The sequence below is a fragment of the Haliotis rufescens genome, unplaced genomic scaffold (genome assembly GCF_023055435.1).
Source record: "Haliotis rufescens isolate VD_foot unplaced genomic scaffold, xgHalRufe1.0.p SCAF_38, whole genome shotgun sequence".
NCBI classification, from domain to species: Eukaryota; Metazoa; Mollusca; class Gastropoda; order Lepetellida; family Haliotidae; genus Haliotis; species Haliotis rufescens.
In genome coordinates, this window is record NW_025964090.1 from 2,429,822 (window position 1) to 2,454,062 (window position 24,241).

Sequence of the window (24,241 nt, forward strand, 5' to 3'; positions counted from 1 at the left end):
ACATGTCTTAACTGTTAATCCTCCAAGAACACCATTTTATAAACCATTGATAACTGCATGGCATTCAGAATGACCTTGACCTTTTCAGTGACCGGAACCTGTGAAAAGATGTCGATTAAAGTATAAATAATTGATTATTACTCGTGCCAAATTGACTTGTCATTCATTAGAAATATCTACTGCTCCATCAGTATGTGTGACCTCTGATGACTCTTGCCTAGCTGACTTCACAATCAGTCAAAATTTAATTCATCTTAACCCACTTCCTCGGGATTACGGTTATGGGGAATACATCAAATTTAATTCTCATAGATGGGAATCATAATTAGTTTAGTTCAATCTGTTTTAGAGGTGATCTTGATTAGGTAATATCTGTATACATAAACTACAGGGCAAAAGAAACTTATCACTTCTAAATTATTATTTTTTGTCTGAATTAAAGACGGTGCGATAAGTTAGAACGTTATCAGAAAACATTCACCAAAAAACACCCTGTGCACACATGAAAGTCACTTTTTGCAGGATTCATTGCATTTCGTGCGCTCATGAAAAAAAAGGGAAAAGCAGGATTATTTAGAACTGATAAAAATGTCCGTGCATGATTGTTGCATGAATACCGGCGTGGGGCAGAGTAAGGATGCAGCATCAAACAGAACATCACCGAAATGCCGAGACTCACACAAGAGGAACGTGACAGAGCTATTGGTGTGGCCGATATGGGGGCTTCCCAAAGGCAGATTGCAAGAACCTTTAACTGCAGTCAAACCAGTATCAGCATCTTTTTTGAGCCGTTATCAGCAAACAGGCCAGACACAAGACCGTCCAAGATCGGGAAGACCAAGGGTCACAACACCAGTTGATGACCCCTACATCCGGACAATCCACCTGCAAACCGGTACGTGACGGCGACGTGAACGGCAGCGACGGCACAGGGACAACCCATCAGCAGACGAACAATCCTACGACGACTCCGCATTGCTGGTACCAGAGCATACCGCTTCTTCCGTGGAATGGCCTTGACCCCGCTACACCGTCAGTGCAATTACAATGGACTAGAACTGAACGTCGGTGGCAGCGGCGTGATTGGGAAAGGGTGCTGATTACAGATTAAAGTCGAGTTTACTTGTTCCGAAATGATGGCCGAGTCCGTGTAGGGGAGAGAGACTGGCACCTAACTGCATCCAAGATGTGCACCCTTATGGTGGCGGCGTCGTCATGGTATGGGGCGGTATTTGCAGTCAGTGGACAACAAGGCTTGTCATCATCCGTGGGAATCTGACTGGCCAAAGATACAGAGATCAAGTGTTGCGACCTGTTGTAATGCCCTTCTTAGGTAGACAGCCAAGGGATACCCTTTAGCAAGCAGGATAATGCACGACCAAATACCGCCAGACTTGTTCAGCAATATCTGCACAACGTTAACGTCAACATAGTGCCTTTGCCAGCATGTTCTCCAAACATGACTCCTATAGATCATCTTGATCGGCAGCTGAGACAACGCCCCTTACTCACCCCAATATCCCAAAGAATAACTAACTACCTCAATGAACACCAAACTCTAAATCTTAAACAAAACTACAAAAAATCAAATATCTTCACCCCTAAACTCAAAATACCCAATATAGACACAACGCTAGCTAACCAAATACATAAACAAACCGACCCAAACATAGCTTAAACCACCACACTAGCATACATACACGAAAATTGGCCGAATTGGTGTCACATATACACGGACGGATCTTCAGACCCGATCTCCAACCACACAGGCTTCGGAGTCCATCCAACACAACCAGTTAAAACCACACAATCTTACCGACTCCCTAACAACCAATCTATATTCACGGCCGAACTTATGGGCATGGCCTCAGCCCTGCACAACCAACAATCTAAAAAACAACAATAAAATCCTAATTCTCATTGACTCCCTAGTGGACTACAAGCCCTCAAAACAAAAATACCAAAAACCGACCTAAATTTATGAACCAAGTACTTAAAACGAACTTACAAAAGCAGGCAAACAAATAACCTTCTTGTGGATCCCCGCCCACGTAGGAATTAACGGCAACGAAAGCGCCGACAAAGCAGCTAAATTATCTCTCAAAATACCAGAAATAAGCCTAAACCTACCCATTTCAAAATCAGAAATTTAAAGTGTAAACAAACAAAAAATTACAAAAAAATGGCATAATCAATATCAAAACTCAAATAGCCAAATCAAAAAAGTACTCAGGAAACCACTAGCCAAACCTAATATCCTACACACCTCTAAAAAAATTGACAGATTAATTACAAAGCTCCAAACAGGACACACAAACCTAAATAACCACCTAAAAAAACTTAAAAGACACACCACATGTACAGGCAACTGCCCCCACTGCAAACAACCCGAAACCACAGAACACGCACTCATCCACTGCACCCACTACCAAACACACAGAACCACACTACAAACCACTCTCAATCTAAATAGGGTTCCTACTCTAGATGAAATACTAAACCCTCAAAATAAACTAGAAAACTTCAAGGCCCTAGGCGTATTCCTAATCAAAACAGATCTAATTAAGCGCATCTAAAAACTCATTAATCTACGAATCCAAAATTAAATATACATACAAACAACCACCTCACCCGGCTCCCTTAGTTCCCCCCTCCACCCACTTCGGCATCTATTCCAAATTGAAAAATTCCAAAAATTCAATTTAAGCAACCCCTAAAAGGTTGCACTCACCACCTTCACCCTTTTCGGAATACACTAAATGGCCCGGCCAGGCCCGTGTGCGAAATACGCTACAGTCGGAAAGCGCACGTTAAATTTCCTATATCAGTCAATCAGTCATACGTTTGTGTTTGTGTGTGTGTGTATGCGTGCGTGCGTGCGTGCGTTCGCGTCCAAGACTATTGCACTTATATAGCGACAACTGTGAGTTTGTGTGGCTGCTTATACTAGTCCGGACAGATGCCGATTTATAGTGCTAGCACACTGAGATACCATGCCGAAGTTTAACACGAATACCCCACTCAGACACAGTATATTGACTCGTTTTAGCCCCTTAATGCCGAGCGCCAGACAGGGTAACAATAAGTACCATCTTTTAACGTCTTTTAATCCCGGACCTTCCGCTCTCCGGGCGGACGCTCTACCACTAGACCACGGAGCCCATGTCACGAGGGGAAAACAAACATGCGGGAGCTGAAGAAGTGTTTTATTGATGTGTCAAGTAAAATGTTGACATGTCATGTAATTCGAACTGTGTTGTTATATGCCTCAATTTATTATTTTATGAAGTAATTAAAAAAATCGAAATATATTATATTTTGCGACTGTTGCTTTGGGCGACAGAATTTTGCCGTTTCATAATGTAGATTCGCTGTCCCGCTTGTGAAGCTCGACAGGGGTGAATTTAGGGAAAAGTGCCGGATTTCTGTTAAATTTTGATCAAATAACATTTTCAATGAAAATATTAATATTTTTCTGCAGAACATAGAAAAGATGTTTTCTCACTAAGAGCGATAGATATGTTTACAAGAGAAGTATTTAGCAGTGATTGCCAGATTATCGAGTTACATCTTTAACTACAAAGCTTTGGGTTAATTTGTTAAAAAAATTGTAGTACAGATGGCATCTGAAGTTTACTGAGATAGATTTGGGGATAAAATTATAAATTATAAATAATATTGTTATACGGCTGTAATTGTTAAACAATAATTGTAACTGTATAACATTGTTTCCGTTGAGATTCGGTAGCAGTTCATTGCATTAAATTTGGACAATGATCAGTTGTCAGGAATGTAGTACTATTGAATGTAAGCAGCGGCGAAGAAGTTATTATATTAAGATGCTCGAATTATCTGTAATCTTCCGGAATAGCATGAATGGATGTCAAGCGTTATAGAAACATGTGGAATATGCTGTGATGTTCTAGTGACACTGGACTGTACTAGCACTGTGTGGAAAGTGCTGGAAGGTAGTTAGACTCTATAAGTGGAGCGGGCGCGTCCTTGTCTCATCTCACATTTCATCTGGCATTACATCAAGACCAGCTGTGAAGACAGCTTTTCACCCTGGTGTTCAGCCTAGACCACTGTTGTGGCGAATTGATTATTATTATTGTCATTATCCTTTCCACTGCTTTCACAATGTGTACTGCAATTGAATATTGTATTACCACTCTTTTGTGTACTGTCATTGTAATTGCTGTGCATTGATTTGAATTAATTTGTAAACCTGGTTAACTAGGTAATACAATTGTTGATTGTATACCATTTGTTGATTGTTTTTTTGATTCACACTAAATTCTTTTACGTACATATTTCTCGGTTAATATAATGTTATGCTTATCTCACCGAGGCAAGGGAGTTAACTGACTATAGAAGTGCCACCCTTGCCGAACTAGGCTGGAATTCCGGCATTTTGGCTGGACTAACGAGTCTATGCATAGTCCAATAAAAACGAACTAGGCATCCGGTTTGTAAACAACATGGATTTCAATGTGCAGATTTCCGTCGGCTACAGGATTTGCAAAGCATGTGTACCGCCAACTGGGCGTTGACAGATATTTTGCAAATCTTTTCATGCTCAGGTGATTTGATACATTGCTGAGATAAGACCCGCTTTATCACTGGTGGCGCTTCGATCGAGACTGGAAATTTCAGCCTAGTTCGGCAAGGGTGGAAACTGGACTTATAGTCAGTTAAAGCCCTTGTCCTTATCACCAAGTGTCTTCTTTACTCTGCCACCAAGTCTCTTCTTTACTCTGCCACCAAGTATCTTCTTTACTCTGCCACCAAGTATCTTCCTTACTCTGTCACCAAGTATCTTCTTTACTCTGCCACCAAGTATCTTCGTTACTCTGCTACCATGTGTCTTCTTTACTCTGCCACCAAGTATCTTCTTTACTCCGCCACCATGTGTCTTCTTTACTCTGTCACCAAGTATCTTCTTTACTCTGCCACCAAGTGTCTTCTTTACTCTGCCACCAAGTGTCTTCTTTACTCTGCCCAAGTGTCTTCTTTACTCTGCCACCAAGTGTCTTCTTTACTCTGCCCCAAGTGTCTTCTTTACTCTGCCACCAAGTGTCTTCCTTACTCCGCCACCAAGTACCTTCCTTACTCTGCCACAATGTGTCTTCTTTACTCTGCCACCAAGTATTTACTTAACTCTGCCACCAAGCATCTTATTTACTCTGCCACCAAGTATCATCTTTGCTCTGCCACCAAGTGTCTTCTTTACTCTGCCACCAAGTGCCTTCCTTACTCTGCCACCAAGTGTCTTCCTTACTCTGCCACCAAGTATCTTCTTTACTCCGCCACCAAGTATCTTCTTTACTCTGCCACCAAGTATCTTCTTTACTCTGCCACCAAGTGTCTTCTTTACTCTGCAACCAAGTGTCTTCCTTACTCTACCACCAAGTGTCTTCCTTACTCTGCCACCAAGTATCTTCTTTACTCTGCCACAATGTGTCTTCTTTACTCTGCAACCAAGTGTCTTCTTTACTCTGACACCAAGTGTCTTCTTTACTCTGCCACCAAGTGTCTTCCTTACTCTGCCACCAAGTGTCTTCCTTACTCTGCCACCAAGTGTCTTCTTTACTCTGCAACCAAGTATTTACATTACTCTGCCACCAAGCATCTTATTTACTCTGCCACCAAGTATCTTCTTTACTCTGCCACCAAGTGTCTTCTTTACTCTGCCACCAAGTGTCTTCCTTACTCTGCCACCAAGTGTCTTCCTTACTCTACCACCAAGTATCTTCTTTACTCCGCCACCAAGTATCTTCTTTACTCTGCCACCAAGTGTCTTCTTTACTCTGCCACCAAGTGTCTTCCTTACTCTGCCACCAAGTGTCTTCCTTACTCTGCCACCAAGTGTCTTCTTTACTCTGACACCAAATGTCTTCTTTACTCTGCCACCAAGTGTCTTCTTTACTCTGCCACCAAGTATCTTCCTTACTCTGCCACCAAGTATCTTCCTAACTCTGCCACCATGTATCTTCTTTACTCTGCCACCAAGTATCTTCCTAACTCTGCCACCAAGTATCTTCCTTACTCTGCCACCAAGTGTCTTCTTTACTCTGCCACCAAGTGTCTTCCTTACTCTGCCACCAAGTGTCTTCCTTACTCTGCCACCAAGTGTCTTCTTTACTCTGCAACCAAGTATTTACATTACTCTGCCACCAAGCATCTTATTTACTCTGCCACCAAGTATCTTCTTTACTCTGCCACCAAGTGTCTTCTTTACTCTGCCACCAAGTGTCTTCCTTACTCTGCCACCAAGTGTCTTCCTTACTCTACCACCAAGTATCTTCTTTACTCCGCCACCAAGTATCTTCTTTACTCTGCCACCAAGTGTCTTCTTTACTCTGCCACCAAGTGTCTTCCTTACTCTGCCACCAAGTGTCTTCCTTACTCTGCCACCAAGTGTCTTCTTTACTCTGACACCAAATGTCTTCTTTACTCTGCCACCAAGTGTCTTCTTTACTCTGCCACCAAGTATCTTCCTTACTCTGCCACCAAGTATCTTCCTAACTCTGCCACCATGTATCTTCTTTACTCTGCCACCAAGTATCTTCCTAACTCTGCCACCAAGTATCTTCCTTACTCTGCCACCAAGTGTCTTCTTTACTCTGCCACCAAGTGTCTTCCTTACTCTGCCACCAAGTGTCTTCTTTACTCTGCCACCAATTGTCTTCCTTACTCTGCCACCAAGTATCTTCCTTACTCTGCCACCAAGTATCTTCCTAACTCTGCCACCAAGTATCTTCCTTACTCTGCCACCAAGTGTCTTCTTTACTCTGCCACCAAGTGTCTTCCTTACTCTGCCACCAAGTGTCTTCCTTACTCTGCCACCAAGTGTCTTCTTTACTCTGCCACCAAGTGTCTTCTTTACTCTGCCACCAAGTGTCTTCTTTACTCTGCCACCAAGTGTCTTCTTTACTCTGCCACCAAGTATCTTCTTTACTCTGCTACCATGTGTCTTCTTTACTCTGCCACCAAGTATCTTCTTTACTCTGCCACCAAGTATCTTCTTTACTCTGCCACCAAGTGTCTTCCTTACTCTGCCACCAAGTATCTTCTTTACTCTGCCACCAAGTGTCTTCCTTACTCTGCCACCAAGTTTCTTCTTTACTCTGCTACCATGTGTCTTCTTTACTCTGCCACCAAGTGTCTTCCTTACTCTGCCACCAAGTATCTTCTTTACTCTGCTACCATGTGTCTTCTTTACTCTGCCACCAAGTGTCTTCCTTACTCTGCCACCAGGTATCTTCTTTACTCTGCTACCATGTGTCTTCTTTACTCTGCCACCAAGTATCTTCTTTACTCTGCCACCAAGTGTCTTCCTTACTCTGCCACCAAGTGTCTTCTTTACTCTGCAACCAAGTATTTACTTTACTCTGCCACCAAGCATCTTATTCACTCTGCCACCAAGTATCTTCTTTACTCTGCCACCAAGTGTCTTCTTTACTCTGCCACCAAGTGTCTTCCTTACTCTGCCACCAAGTGTCTTCCTTACTCTGCCACCAAGTCTCTTCTTTACTCTGCTACCATGTGTCTTCTTTACTCTGCCACCAAGTATCTTCTTTACTCTGCCACCAAGTATCTTCTTTACTCTGCCACCAAGTGTCTTCCTTACTCTGCCAACAAGTATCTTCTTTACTCTGCCACCAAGTGTCTTCCTTACTCTGCCACCAAGTATCTTCTTTACTCTGCTACCATGTGTCTTCTTTACTCTGCCACCAAGTGTCTTCCTTACTCTGCCGACAAGTATCTTCTTTACTCTGCTACCATGTGTCTTCTTTACTCTGCCACCAAGTATCTTCCTTACTCTGCCACCAAGTGTCTTCCTTACTCTGCCATGAAGTATCTTCTTTACTCTGCCACCAAGTATCTTCTTTACTCTGCCACCAAGTGTCTTCCTTACTCTGCCACCAAGTGTCTTCTTTACTCTGCAACCAAGTATTTACTTTACTCTGCCACCAAGCATCTTCTTTACTCTGCCACCAAGTGTCTTCTTTACTCTGCCACCAAGTCTTTTCTTTACTCTGCCACCAAGTATCTTCCTTACTCTGCCACCAAGTGTCTTCCTTACTCTGCCACCAAGTATCTTCTTTACTCTGCCATCAAGTATCTTCTTTACTCTGCCACCAAGTGTCTTCTTTACTCTGCCACCAAGTATCTTCCTTACTCTGCCACCAAGCACCTTATTTACTCTGCCACCAAGTGTCTTCCTTACTCTGCCACCAAGTCCCTTCTTTACTCTGCCACCAAGTATCTTCTTTACTCTGCCCCAAGTGTCTTCCTTACTCTGCCACCAAGTATCTTCTTTACTCCGCCACCAAGTATCTTCTTTACTCTGCCACCAAGTGTCTTCCTTACTCTGCCACCAAGTCCCTTCTTTACTCTGCCACCAAGTATCTTCTTTACTCTGCCACCAAGTGTCTTCCTTACTCTGCCACCAAGTATCTTCTTTACTCTGCCACCAAGTATCTTCTTTACTCTGCCACCAAGTATCTTCTTTACTCTGCCACCAAGTGTCTTCTTTACTCTGCCACAAAGTGTCTTCTTTACTCTGCCACCAAGTGTCTTCTTTACTCTGCCACCAAGTATCTTCTTTACTCTGCAACCAAGTGTCTTCTTTACTCTGGCACCAAGTATCTTCCTTACTCTGCCACGAAGTATCTTCTTTACTCTGCCACCAAGTATCTTCTTTACTCTGCCACCAAGTGTCTTCCTTACTCTGCCACCAAGTGTCTTCTTTACTCTGCAACCAAGTATCTACTTTACTCTGCCACCAAGCATCTTATTTACTCTGCCACCAAGTATCTTCTTTACTCTGCCACAAAGTGTCTTCTTTACTCTGCCACCAAGTGTCTTCCTTACTCTGCCACCATGATTCTTCTTTACTCTGCCACCATGTGTCTTTCTTACTCTGCCACCAAGTGTCTTCTTTACTCTGCCACCAAGTGTCTTCCTTACTCTGCCACCATGTATCTTCCTTACTCTGCCACCAAGTGTCTTCCTTACTCTGCCATGAAGTATCTTCTTTACTCTGCCACCAAGTATCTTCTTTACTCTGCCACCAAGTGTCTTCCTTACTCTGCCACCAAGTGTCTTCTTTACTCTGCAACCAAGTATTTACTTTACTCTGCCACCAAGCATCTTCTTTACTCTGCCACCAAGTGTCTTCTTTACTCTGCCACCAAGTCTCTTCTTTACTCTGCCACCAAGTGTCTTCCTTACTCTGCCACCAAGTGTCTTCCTTACTCTGCCACCAAGTATCTTCTTTACTCTGCCATCAAGTATCTTCTTTACTCTGCCACCAAGTGTCTTCTTTACTCTGCCACCAAGTATCTTCCTTACTCTGCCACCAAGCACCTTATTTACTCTGCCACCAAGTGTCTTCCTTACTCTGCCACCAAGTCCCTTCTTTACTCTGCCACCAAGTATCTTCTTTACTCTGCCCCAAGTGTCTTCCTTACTCTGCCACCAAGTATCTTCTTTACTCCGCCACCAAGTATCTTCTTTACTCTGCCACCAAGTGTCTTCCTTACTCTGCCACCAAGTCCCTTCTTTACTCTGCCACCAAGTATCTTCTTTACTCTGCCACCAAGTGTCTTCTTTACTCTGCAACCAAGTATCTACTTTACTCTGCCACCAAGCATCTTATTTACTCTGCCACCAAGTATCTTCTTTACTCTGCCACCAAGTATCTTCTTTACTCTGCCACCAAGTGTCTTCCTTACTCTGCCACCATGATTCTTCTTTACTCTGCCACCATGTGTCTTTCTTACTCTGCCACCAAGTGTCTTCTTTACTCTGCCACCAAGTGTCTTCCTTACTCTGCCACCATGTATCTTCTTTACTCTGCCACCAAGTGTCTTCTTTACTCTGCCACCAAGTGTCTTCTTAACTCTGCCACCAAGTGTCTTCCTTACTCTGTCACCATGTATCTTCTTTACTCTGCCACCAAGTATCTTCCTTACTCTGCCACCAAGTATCTTCTTTACTCTGCCACCAAGTGTCTTCTTTACTCTGCCACCAAGTGTCTTCCTTACTCTGCCACCAAGTATCTTCTTTACTCTGCCACCAAGTGTCTTCCTTACTCTGCCACCAAGTGTCTTCTTTACTCTGCAACCAAGTATTTACTTTACTCTGCCACCAAGCATCTCATTTACTCTGCCACCAAGTATCTTCTTTACTCTGCCACCAAGTGTCTTCTTTACTCTGCCACCAAGTGTCTTCCTTACTCTGCCACCAAGTATCTTCTTTACTCCGCCACCAAGTATCTTCTTTACTCTGCCACCAAGTATCTTCTTTACTCTGCCACCAAGTGTCTTCTTTACTCTGCCACCAAGTGTCTTCCTTACTCTGCCACTAAGTATCTTCTTTACTCCGCCACCAAGTATCTTCTTTACTCTGCCACCAAGTATCATTTTAATATTTTTCCCGGGCGCTCTGAGTGACGAGCAAACGCTAAAACCGCCAGACTTCCCCAGCACCCCAGCCATCATCAGTTGATTTTGAAAACCTTAATTTGAATAATCGATTTGATTTCGCGTTTGAAAATCTCCATTGGCTTTACACATTATCCTCCACTGTGAATATTTAACAAAATGGTGTTCATATGTCAATACGAAACTCTCCATTTCTAATTTAATGAATGTTGTGCAACCTTTTAATTGAATGACTCAAAACTGGCCTTCCTCTTTTAAACACGTGTCGCCAAACATATTACGAGCACTTGTCTCACTGTGGGGTTGTCGGACATGGCGGTAAGAGTAATCTCCCCTAGCTCACAAGAGTCTAAGGTGAATTGGGGTCTCATATCGCGTTCAAGAATATTGCACTTAAAGAGCAACGTGCTTGTGTGCTTGTACTTTATATAGCTAGCCTACATATTTGCTTCTGGTGATTTGCATTAGAAGTTTTACACCATCAAACTTGAATGAGAAGGGTGTAAGAGTCTACATGAAAACTTAGCTAATGCAATAAACCAGAAGTTATTATCCATGGGGTTGAATATTTTCATATTTACTCACCAACGAATGACAATCAAACCTCTGATGAAGAAATAATCTCTGGATTGTCTGGTCCAAACTATTATTTACAGACCGGAGCAAACTGGAATATTTCTGAGTGAAGCGTTAAATAAAAAACAAAACAAAAAAACAAAACAAAACAAACAATCTTAGTGGCCCGAATTGTGTGGTGTTAGAGAGCGTTTTGGAACCTTGTTCATGCACCATGGCTTTCCTGTTTTATTTGTTTCAAGTTCCAAGACTGCAGGGGGCACGGGTGGCCCAGTCGTCTAAGGCGCTGCAATTCGCTGTGCAGAGTTGCGTCCCTTGGGCACGCCAGAAACCTATGATTGTGGGTTCGAATCCCGGTTCGCCCCGATTATGTTTCTAGGTTTGTCAGCACCATACCCGTGCTCGTGGGTTTCACCGAAGTGGTACACGTCTGGGACCTGCATCACTTCAGACTTTCCTGCAACATTAAGCTGACACGCCGTGATATACTGGAATACTGATATAGTATACGCAAATTATACTTTACTTTAAAGGGATTTTTGGTATACTGACAACGACTGATTACTCTTGACGAAGTCATTGGACCCGAGGGCCCGAGGACCCGACCCCTTCGTCAAGAGTAAGTATTTGTATAATGTTCTGGGGCTATGTCTTCAGCCTCAGCTTCAAAACATACAATGTATTTCTGTGAAATGAAGAGCCGAACAATGAAGGTTTTTCACATTAGAGTATCTCCAAGAAACACAGCCCGCTCCAGGCAATTGGCTTTTGGGGAAAACCTGAGGTCAAATTGATATCTTCCATTTTTTTTTGGAACAAATTATTGGTTCAAAACCAACCCAAGGCCCCTCCCAGAATATAAAGACGGTGGGTGCCTTAGTGTAAGCAGAGGTAATTCGTATAGAAGCTTGCATTGTTATGTGTAAGTTGGAAAAACGGATAATAGCAATGGAACTATGAAAATGTATTTATTGATAAAATCTTACAGTACATGTCACCGACTTTACAACCTAAACTTAATGATATATCAAACCTATAATCCCCAAATCACTATATCAGGGACACGATGCTGTACAGTTATATCAACTCTTTTGCCGACTTCAAATTAACGAAATGAGTCCAATAATCTACTGATATTTGATGGACATATATGGAGGTTCAAATATGCTTGTGTTGGAAAATGTAGGAGATAGACTTACTGTGTTTTCGATGAAGAGCTAGGTTACTTGTAGATTTAACCGCACTAAATTGAATTTGGAACCGAACGCTCATCGTTCCGAAATATGCCTACCGCCAATGACTTTAAACAGTACTATTCTATTAACATTAGCTTCCGCTGTGATGCGGCCATCAAATCGGCTGTTTCAATCAGAGGGGCTTTATTGTGATATGACAACCTCTGATTGACAAATCAAAATCGAATAATTTCAAATTCCTAATCGAATAAGAGATAAACGTGCATGCTCCTCACAGCGATGTAAGGTGTCACACGCTGGGAAGGAGCTCGATAAACATAAACGTACTGTGTTTTAATCCACGCAGCGCATACATATTATCGCTCATTGTGACGCAAATGATGTGGCGTCACAGTCAGATATAGAAAGGTGCCTAATTTAAGCTCGTTGTTGTCCCCAAAACTTGAAATACACTCACTCAGTCGGTTTCCATTGTGTTTTTCTTCCAATATCTATTCCCACTCGTGCTTTGAATGACGGGACCTCTGCACTTGGTAACGTAGATTTGTACAATATAATGTACAATAAAATGTACTATGACTGAGAAAAAAGTACTTCTATAAATATCAGTTTCCATGGTGATGTGGACGCCAAATCAGCTGTTTGAATCAGCTGTTATTGTAATTCGAAACTACTTAGTTGAGTATTTTACATATTCATTGTAGAATATCTATTGTAGAAGTCAGGGAATCAAACACATAAGTAAAGCTTGAGCCCCCTTCATGGGAATTGACTGGAGAGTGTATGCAACAGTGTTGTTTGTCACATCCACTGCACCTACAATAGGAGAATTATAGCCACTGAAGTAGATGGTGCCTCTATACAGTCTCATGTTCCTTGGGATGGCGGTCAGTGTGGTCACCTCTGTACTCACATTAGTGGACACTGTCATCTTCATCAGTTTCTTCTGATAGTTATAATACAACACACCACCAGTCTGATCTAGGGTTACAGCATACATGTTACCGTCTGTGGCTAATGTTGCCAGACCTTGACCATCATATGTCACTGTGAACAGTTTCCCGTCATTACACCCATAGATCCTCTTTCTCCTTGTGTCAAGAGTTATTTGATATATATAGCTTCCGTACTTGGATAAGTCAATGATAGCATTTAAGTCCTTGCCCTGTGTAGACATGCGGTTGATTGAGTATCGTGGTTGAAATGTGGCTATGAATACAATGTCCCGATCTTCATCCACTGCCATGCCATACGTCCGTACACCTTCTCTAAGCACCGTCACGTGACTTGTATCCAGTGTAGATGACACTATTTGATCAGGGAGCAGTAATCCTATCAGAAGTTTCTTTGTCTTAGCTATGTATGCAACACATGTCACCTGCTTCATGGTGTGATACTGATAGACACTAAGTGAGTTACTGTGAATGTTGAGTTGACGGAACTGGTGCTGGGTGGCTGACGAGCCGTGAGCAATCAGAATCCTACTTTTCTCCTCCTCTGGCCTGGGTGTCGTCACTGACGTGGTTGACACTGGTGAATTGGGGGTTGTGGTGACATTTACAGGGGCGGGGGTTGAAGCAGGCACAGCAAGAGCTGTTTTCAGTTGTGATATTTGGGACTGGCATGTCTCGTTCAATACCATGAATCGTTCAATATTTATTTTCTGTAGATCAGCAGCACAAATATCCCTCATCCGTAGTTCTATTTCCAGTCTGTGTTTATCTCTGACACAGGTATCACTTGAGTTTTCTCGATTCCACACAGCCGCTTTCTTCAGCACAGATTCATGAAATTCACCCGTCTCGTCCTGTAAGTCTTTGAGGGATCTTGAGACATGAAGCAACTGTCTCTTCATCTGATGGTATCCCTGTTTCAGATGCCGCACTTCAGAGACGACCTGACTTTTCACCATGTCCTGAAGAGACTCTCCTTGTAGAATCTCGGCCATGGCGTCTCTCACCTGATCCCATATGTTTTCCTTCAATTCAGCTCTCAATGATGTCTTAGCGACGTCTATGATATTTCGTATCCTTTTCTCCATACGGATCATATCATCCTTGTTATCAAGCAGTTCCTCGTCAAACTGATCTAGTCTCTGTATGACAGACACAATACTGTCCTGGCAGTTACAAACACAGATCAGGTAGGTACATGACAGCAACCAGGAAAGACATTTAAACTCGACCATTCTCAGAATTTACAATATCCCCTGAGATGTCCTTAGCGTGATGTGTGCGTGTACCTCTTAGTACGACACGACGTGTTCTGCTACTGACTGGCTGGCGTGAGGTACAAGTACGTGTATACACATATTGGGTTATCATTACGCAGTCAGTGTCACCGTGTCCCGGGTGCAAAGAACACTAGTTTATCTCAACTTACCTGATGTGACATACAGTCCTATCATTGCTGATCTAAATATGTAGCAGCATGTACTTCAACACTGCACTTTACATGTACTGTATTCACATATATCAGATGTAAAAAGTGGTCGCCCTTATTAAAATAACGCATGGTTTAGTTCATCACAGCAAACCATGGTAACGACGTCTGCTCCCCATTGTGAGGCAAAAGATGACTGCACATTCTCTCTTGCCTCTAAAATTTAAAATCTGCATTTTCATCACCTTTTCTAATCAAAATATATTGCAACATATAATTTGAATATTTTAGTTCTCAATTCTGCAATTCTTCCGTTTTCTCACTTCTCACTTTGCAAGACTGGTGAATAATTCTTGGCCCAAGGGAGTAATTTTATCTATGATCTCACCTTGAACTAAATGCCCCGAGTATTACATGCTTGTCGAAGGAGCTAACTGATAATAAACACGCTCTCGTACCTGTGACCTACACCAAAGGGCAAGTTTACTCTCAAAGTCATACTCGCACCATGTGATTGTTCACGTGCTCATCTCAAGAAGAAATATTTCCTGTTTGTACATACGACGTAAAGACAGTCAGATAAACAAACAGACAAACTCACAGGCATGTTTATTCGTTGTAGGGCACAAGAACCAAAAGTACAAATACAATGCAATAACTTTAGCTTCCAGTTCTGAACAGTAAACATACATTTATGAATTTATTTACATAAAAGTTTTTATAAGGGACATAACTCAATACAACTGCAGAGTTACACCTTGAATACATGGTTTTAGTAAATAGCAACAGCTGTGATTGTACTTTGCTGCTATGACTGTAAAATACTTACAAGGTCTTATTTACATTATAGGGGGCACGGGTGGCCCAGTCGCTTAAGGCGCCAGAAACCTATAATTGTGGGTTCGATTCCCGGTTCGCCCCAATTATGTTTCTATGTTTGTCAGCACCATACCCGTGCTCGTGGGTTTCATCGAAGTGGTAAACGTCTGAGACCTGCATCACTTCGGGCTTTCCTCCCACATTAAGCCGACACGCCGTGATATAACTGGAATACTGTTAAAAGCGGCGTTAAACCCAACTCACTCAGTCACTCACTTATTTACATTATAAGGACGAGCAGTATTTGGTAAATACTTATTTCGTAACAACAGGTATTTGTTTTACAATTAAATATAATATGATACGCATCTTACATTTAACCATAATCACAATCTGTACACAAACTCCTGTACAACGGATCCTTTTCTCAGAAAGTTTATTTTTAAATTGTGCAAAGATATTTTAAACTTACAGAGTGACCGTATTGAGGATTTTTATTTACATTTCTCTAATGGAGTGTTTCATCATATTAAAGGTCACACACTTCGTGAACAATGAGTCATCGTTGTTCCGGAGAAGCTTGTCGGGAGTAGATTGTGTTATTAGGAAATGCTCAGACACACTCAATCATACCAACAACACAGGTTAACACACTGATTGCGACTCTCTCTCTCTCTCTCTCTCTCTCTCTCTCTCTCTCTCTCTCTCTCTCTCTCTCTCTCTCTATCTCTCTCGACCGTCAGTCCAAGCGGGAGTGGGCTAAACGCTGCCATGTTAAGTGTAACTGATTTCACCATCGTTCCTTTTGAGTGAGTGAGTTGTAACGCCGCTTTCAACAGTATTCCAGTTATATCACGGCGTGTCAGCTTAATGTGGGAGGAAAGCCCGAAGTGATGTAGGTCCCAGACGTTTACCACTTCGGGGAAACCCACGAGCACGGGTATGGTGCTGACAAACCTAGAAAACATAATCGGGGCGAACCGGGATTCGAGCCCACAATCATAAGTTTATGGCGTGCCAAAGGGACGCAACTCTGCACAGCGAATCGCGTTACCTTAGACGACTGGGCCACCCGTGCCCCCTCGTTCATTTTGATAAGACTATCAGTATAAAATACGCACTTCGTACTGAGACAGGCAGACAATTTATTCAGTAACAGGTCACCTGCCCATAACACATTAATACATCCTAAATCACACATGACGGAGTAAAGTATATAACAGTATATATATGTAGGCTTTGTCTAAGAACACGTCCATATTATGAACAACAAGATTATCACCTGTTTGCATTAGCTGGGTGAATTTCATCAGAGGAGATTCAGTGTAATATGGCGGGAGGTACTTTCTTCCTATAGTGGCACAGTATTCACATATAAACATAACATGGTATTCATATTAAATATATATCTACTTTTTGGAGCCACGGAAATAGCAAAATCGTTCATAATAAGGAATTTAACTCTGTCTTACAAGCTCCACACTTATCTTAGGTAATGTGGAATGCCGCTTGTTAAACAACGATTTAAACCGCCTGGTATATGACGGTCGAGTTTCACGACCTCCTGAAGAGTACATATAGTAAAGGAAGGGACTGTTAGGACTTTTTCACTGTGCTCAAAACACTTTTCAACATAATTATTTGGATGCCTATATGTAGCTATATTTTGCATCACTATTTTCTTGTATAATTCGCTCGTACACGCGCTGGCATGATTGACATGTATAGTGACAGTGTTACCAAGAACAGTTATTAATTAATCAAGAAAATATTTCAAACTTTCTCGTGTTTAATCAACTCCGTGAAGACTACCAGACGTGTTAGACAATAAGTTTCTGTTCAGTCACAGTTCGACGTACACACACGAACAAGTGTTTCAGGCAAATTCGCAAAACATGCCAACCCATGTCAATATTGTGTGGTCGCATTCTTGAGGGGTGATAAATGAATGAATACTCTTTATTTCCCTCAAGGATTTGGAGAGTAGTACATACAATTACATTACATAATTTGAAAATGGCAATGACAAACTACATATACAAACAACAGAATGAGCTGGGTAAGCAGTAATGAAGTGATACGTTAAACTGTATTTACATGATGTGTGACACAGCTCCACAAATACAATATGGATGTTAAGTTCTATGAGCTGACATGTTTAGCCACGATACTCATGAATATTGCTGTCAGCTGTCAAGTGTCATGTCCTGGACCACATCTGTAATGGCACCGAAGAACGTGTCAGAAGCTTGACGTCATCACTAGACGTGTCCTCAAGTCTGAGATAGGTGTCAAGGCTAACATTGTCAAATAGAGACTAACTAAGCACATTTCTCTGTTTCATTAGGCCATCACAGTAAAGCAATTGGTGCTTAAAAATGTCACCACATTCACAGTTACAGATAAGACACAGCCACAGGTAATATACCGAGCTTTACAAGAGGGGGTGGGGTGGGGGGGGGGGGGGGGGGGGGGGGGGGGAGGGGGCAATATCATACCATACACACAGAGACCAGAGACGATGTGGGGCAAGGCGGGTGTGGATAGCACTAAACCTATGCATGTCTGGACGTTGTTGCAAAGTATTTCTCCAATTCATATTTTCAGACTCACTAATAGCTCGTTGTTCCATGCTTTTCCATACACTCTTAGATGGAAATTCCCCAGAGTTGATTAGTTTATCTAAGACGCCTGAGAATCGATACTTTTGAGCCACATTTAGTAGATCATGTGTTATGGATCTGGCAATGTGTCAGAGAATTGTGATTTACTGGAATAATCTAAGATAGAAAATCGGCTTCACAATGGTTGTGGCTGCTGCTCTACAGAGTCGTCCCAGAAAGAGAAACTTCATTTTCTCCACTTTGCCCAGCATTGACCATAATCCTAGAACCTGAGTTGTAGCAGCTTTAGAGGATCTCCTGTGAAGGTTTTGGACTCCTCGTGCGAAGTAGCGCTGTAGGGTTTCGATCTCACTGATCTCACGATCGTTGATATTAGGCAAGAGCTCACATGCATAGAAGGCAGTGGGGAAGATCACTCGCTGCCAGATATTCGATGAAGACACTGGGCTCAATCCTCCAGCTCTAAGACCAACATTTCTTAAGGAGTTGATTGTCTGTCGCGCCTTAGCACAAGCTCTAGTAGTTCGTTCACTTGCTTTTTCCTTGTGTAACAGAGAGCCGGCATAAATCGTACTACTTTGGAACTTCATTCTCACAACGCCAATTCTGAACACAGGTCTATTACAGTGTCTTCTGTTATTGCTAAATGACAAGGCACAGCTCTTATTGGCGTTATACGTCAGTCTCCAGCGCCGAGCATACTGGTGGATAGTATCAAGAGACATATTCAGTCCAAGGACACTCGTACTCACAACAGTAGTGTCATCAGCAAGTATTACCGTCGGGATGTGCTCCTTACCAACAATTAGTCCACATTGTAGATTATCAAGCTGAGATATCAGGTCATAAATATAGACTAGAAACATCCATGTTGAGAGCACGCGACCTTGCCCTACTCCTTGTTGAACATTGAACAAATCACTTGTCCTCCCATTGTATTTAACCCAAACACTTGCTTCTTGATAAGATTGACGGATAATGTGCCATGCACGGCCTTTCACACCAAGATTGTATAGTTTCAGTAGCAGCCCCTCATGCCATATCCTGTCGAAGGCCTTTTCGTTATCCAGAAAGGCAACATATATATTTGAGTGTCTATCTTGTTAATAGGAAATAGCCTCTTTTAACATATGTAGCAACACTGGCGCCATGCTCTTTCCGGAAGCCGCACTGGAGACGATGTGGGAAATCAGGATTACTGGTTTTGATGTAGGACTCCAGTCTGTCTAGCAACAACCTCTCAAATACCTACCCAATCACGGATGTTAGAGTGATACCGCGATAATTAGCTGGGTTGCATTTATCTTTGTTATTCCCTTTGTTGACAGGAATAATAGTTCAAGTTCTCATCATGACAGGCGTGTAACAAGTACTGATCATCATATTGTAGAGGTGTGCCAGATGTTTAAACAGAAAATTGTCAGCATTATAGAGGCGTTCTACAGTAATACAGTCTGGTCCAGGAGACTTATTCTTTTTCAGCCTCTTAATGGTTGATTTCACTTCATTAGATGCAATACTTGTCGTCAGGATTGGATCGTTCTCAGATAAGTAAATGTTTGCTATATCACAAACCTTTGATTTTGTTTCCTCATAAAAGTCCGTTTCAAACTCAGGCCTACCGAGAGGAGACAGCAGATCCCCATAGTAATCAGTCCACATATTGCAGATGTCCTCGGGTGTGCTGGCCGTCTTGTCATTATACAGTAGAGATGTACATTTTACATTAGTCCTCCTCTGTTTCCTGACAGTTCTATAAAATTCACCAATGTCCACTTCACAGGCAGAGTTCGGGTCTGTATACTTGTGTCTGTCCCATTGCCGTTCGGCTTTTCTTTTCTGTCGACGGAAGTTGCATGTAACTGCTTTATACTGTTTATAAGAGCCATGTGCATCTCCTCTAGGTTTACCTTGAGATATCCATTGTCGTCTGGCATGACGCATCTGGTAGTGGTAGTAGTCTAGACTAGATCTTCTCCAATAGGGTCGAAGGTATGATCTTTAGTATCCTGTTGGGATGTACATTGCTGTTGACGTGTGGAGAGAGCTCACTATAGCATCAAAACAATATTCCACCATATCACTGTCAGCATGTGTCATGCCTGGAAGGGTGTCACCAAGTATTTTGTTAACTTCAGATGAGTACATCTTCAGTTCAAGGCCATTCGCCTTCTGCCATTTGTAAGTTGAGGGAGTCCATAGCTTTTGCTCTGTTATGAACGCATCAATTAAGGAATGATACCACTACTGGTGAATGATCCGATATCTCGAAAACGATGTTGTTATTGACAGGGGTCGTCAGCACAGATGATTGAAGAGCATCTGGCAAGAATATATTATCAATCAGAGATGACTGTGTTCCAGCCTTGTTGCACCATGTCTTGAGATGACCTTGAATGACACCACAGTTGTATGATGGTATCATGTTTCCTGTATTCAAGTATGACTGCAGTACAGTGGAGCGAGGGGGTGCTGGGTAATTTACAAGATCTGTATCAAATCTCCACAAAGAACAACATAACTGCTTTCTGATAGCTCATCAACCACGTCGGACACTTCCTTGACACTCTCCTCATACACTGCTGTGTTGTGATTAGTGGAGGGGAGCAGAGCACACACTACATACATATCAGCACACTGGGGACGGGAGAGTCTCACAGCTACAACACTATCATACTCACATTCACAGATATCAGTGTACCTGTATATACTTTTCTTAACTAAAATTGCCACACCTACTTCCCCTCTACATCCTCTCTGGTTAGCCTTAACCTTAGCCGCGACGTCAAACTTATTGTCAACGCGCACGTTGACGGGGAATTAGCTCTTGGGGGAATAAAGGACAAAATCGACATCACTGTCCCAGAACGCTTTATGCACAACATGTAAACAATAAACAACAATTGCACAATGAGCGGAATACCTGCTCTGACAACACTAACACATCGATGAGCGGACCTTCCAGCTCAGGCGTACAAGAGGTGATGCTCCAGCTCACCTCAGGGCGTTTCCTACGAGCGGCACATCCTGCTCGGGGTCGTCCCTACGCCAGCACTCGGAATACCAAGCTTGACTAACACCATGTTATGGTAACACATATATATGAATGAACAACAATGGACAGACAAAGAGACAATTACGTTGCTTTGGACAGAGGACATATGGGCGTGATTAACCACACAGTTCAGGGGATGATCAATTAAGGCAATAAATGCCATACTATAAAAAGCAGTAGTTAAAGGGAAGTGATATGGTAGTCTAGGCTGACTGACAGTCAAAATACAATGAATTGTCGGTGAGGATTAACAACGGGGATTAGCGCCTAAAACTTAATGACAATTAAGTTATGGAGACATGGCTACAGGGTAATTTGCCTTTGGAGTCAAATGTACTTCAGACAATGGTAGTCGTAAATCAGTCGCTATGACATTATCATTAAGACAGTCAAACCAGCTCTGCGTTCTATCGTTCAGCCAGTGTTCACACACTGCAAGGGCATCACAGTCACTCGCTAGTTTCTCTAAGTACTGGCGACAATACAGTACACCTCTTACATTCCATGTTCCTATACTTAGCATGGTAATGAGTATTAGGCAAGTATTCAATGCTATCATATTAGATGAGTTAGAGTGCGCCATTGCTGTTTCTGTGACTGTGGTATCCAGTCCCGCCATCTTACATTTTGCGGCCAGAAATTTTCATTTTCAGTAACTTGCTTTGCTGTCCTACTGTCAATGTTCACTCTTATTGTGTAGGTTGGATTGTAGCCTTCCCAGTGTCTCAACAAACGAACGTAACTCACATGGACGCCACGTTGTTTAGCATATTCACATATGGCATCTTGCACTGTTTGTAGTGGTTTATCCGCTCTTACATACGATAGCACAAACCTTTTTGTTTTAAATTTGGTGAAACACCTCCAAAAGCTCTGGACCATTCACTGTCGAATCTCACAGATCTCTGAGCATGGTCTTCGTGTTGTTTATGGCTGACGTCATCATATCCAACATCCCTGATATGGTCATCGCTGACTCTGTCATGTTGAGTAGGACTTGTACATATGGTGTCACTGTCGCCGCCCTCGTCGTTCTCGGAGTTGTCCCCAATAGTATTCCTCTCGTGGTTAATAGTAATGTCCACAACACTTGGAGTTTTAGTGTTGTTGGTCTCTGCTGTTCTGGTCAGAACACTGTCAGCCTCATTGCCTGGTTGTGCACAGGAGCTCACAGTTCTGAGCAGCTGGGGGATTTTAACTGCCACAGAGTACATAAGCTTGTTGCGAGTGTTTACTGTGTCTATTTTGCCGTCTATGGCATTTGTATTTCGTGTTAAGTTACTGATATTGTCTTTCAGATCACTTTCAAGGTGGTGTATCCGTGAATCTCTATCGCTTAGTTGAGAGACTAGTATCCGCACGTCTCCACGTAGCTTGAGCTCTAGGTTCTTAGACAATTCTATCTCCCTTGGCGCTGTTATTAGATCGCTGTTCTTCTCTTCGATGGTCCGCTTCATATTCCTGAGTTCAGTGTCGAATTTTTTATGTAATTCTTCAATTCTTCTGTCCATGCTGGCATTATGTTCGCTCTCAGAATCCCGCATTTCCATCATCTTGGCATAGATTGGGGTCAAAAGATCATTACCTCTTTGTGTATCCAGCAAACTATCTCCAGGTACGTTGGTGGGACGTGCGTTTGATTTGCCTTTGCTGAGTACTTGTTTTTTCCAGTATATAAGAGGGGATTGTGTGTGTAATAAAACCATAGAGGCAATATACATCAGACACATATTTCTCAATCACAGACTTCCTGGAATGTTCTCTTTGTACACGTTTTGGTAGATATCCATTTGGGGTATTGTGTCGAGTAGCCTTGGCTACGTCATAAAGACTTTGTCTCACTTCGTTTAGTTTTTCTTCATCATCATTGTATATGTCCAAAAGTTCACTTTCAAAAGAAATTCTATCTAGTTGTCCAAGGCGTCTGTGTATTTCATTGAAAATGCCTTTGTCTATATCATCCACACTTTGTGTAGCTTATCGAAGGTCATCTTCCTCGCTGACAGAGCTACTCAATGCTTCACTGACTCTGCTTTGGCTGCCCATTGTTTGTTGATTAATCGGACGCTCAGTCAATCAGCACTAGTCCACTTGTGTAAATTCTCCTTCACATTTCTAAACATTTTGGATACTTGATTTTCAGCAAAACCTAAAACCATCTTCATGATTCACTAACATGAGTCCATTGTCGGTATCTTCAAAATCACCTTACCTGATTTTTGAGTCACAATATATGATAATGATACAGGTATAAGATGATTTTGGTGGAGAAGACCTTTCAGCGACTTGCTGTTCTGACGCATGCGCACTCACCGAAGTGGTAAACGTCTGAGACCTGCATCATTTCGGGCTTTCCTCCCACTTTTAGCTGACACGCCGTGATATACTGGAATACTGATATAGTATACGCAAATTATACTGGCACTTTAAAGTGATTTTTGGTATACCGACAACGACTGATTACTCTTGACGAGGTCATTGGACCCGAGGACCCGACCCCTTCGTCAAGAGTAAGTATTTGTATAATGTTCTGGGGCTATGTCTTCAGCCTCTGCTTCAAAACATACAATGTGTTTCTGTGAAATGAAGAGCCGAACAATGAAGGTTTTTCACATTAGAGTATCTTCAAGAAACACAGCCCGCTCCAGGCAATTGGCTTTTGGGGAAAACCTGAGGTCAAATTGATATCTTCCATTTTTTTCTGGAACAAATTATTAGTTCAAAAACAACTCAAGGCCCCTCCCAGAACATAAAGACGGTGGGTGCCTTGGTGTCAGCAGAGGTATTTCGTACAGAAGCTTGCATTGTTATGTGTAAGTTGGAAAAACGGATAATAGCAATGGAACTATGAAAATGTATTTATTGACAAACTCTTACAGTACATATCACCGACTTTACAACCTAAACTTAATTATATGTCAAACCTATAATCCCCAAATCACTATATCAGGGACACGATGCTGTACAGTTATATCAACTCTTTTGCCGACTTCAAATAAACGAAATGCGTCCAATAATCTACTGCTATATGATGGACATATATGGAGGTTCAAATATTCGTGTGGTGGAATATGTAGGAGATGGACTCACTGTGCTTTCGATGTAGAGCTAGGTTACTTGTAGATTTAACCGCAG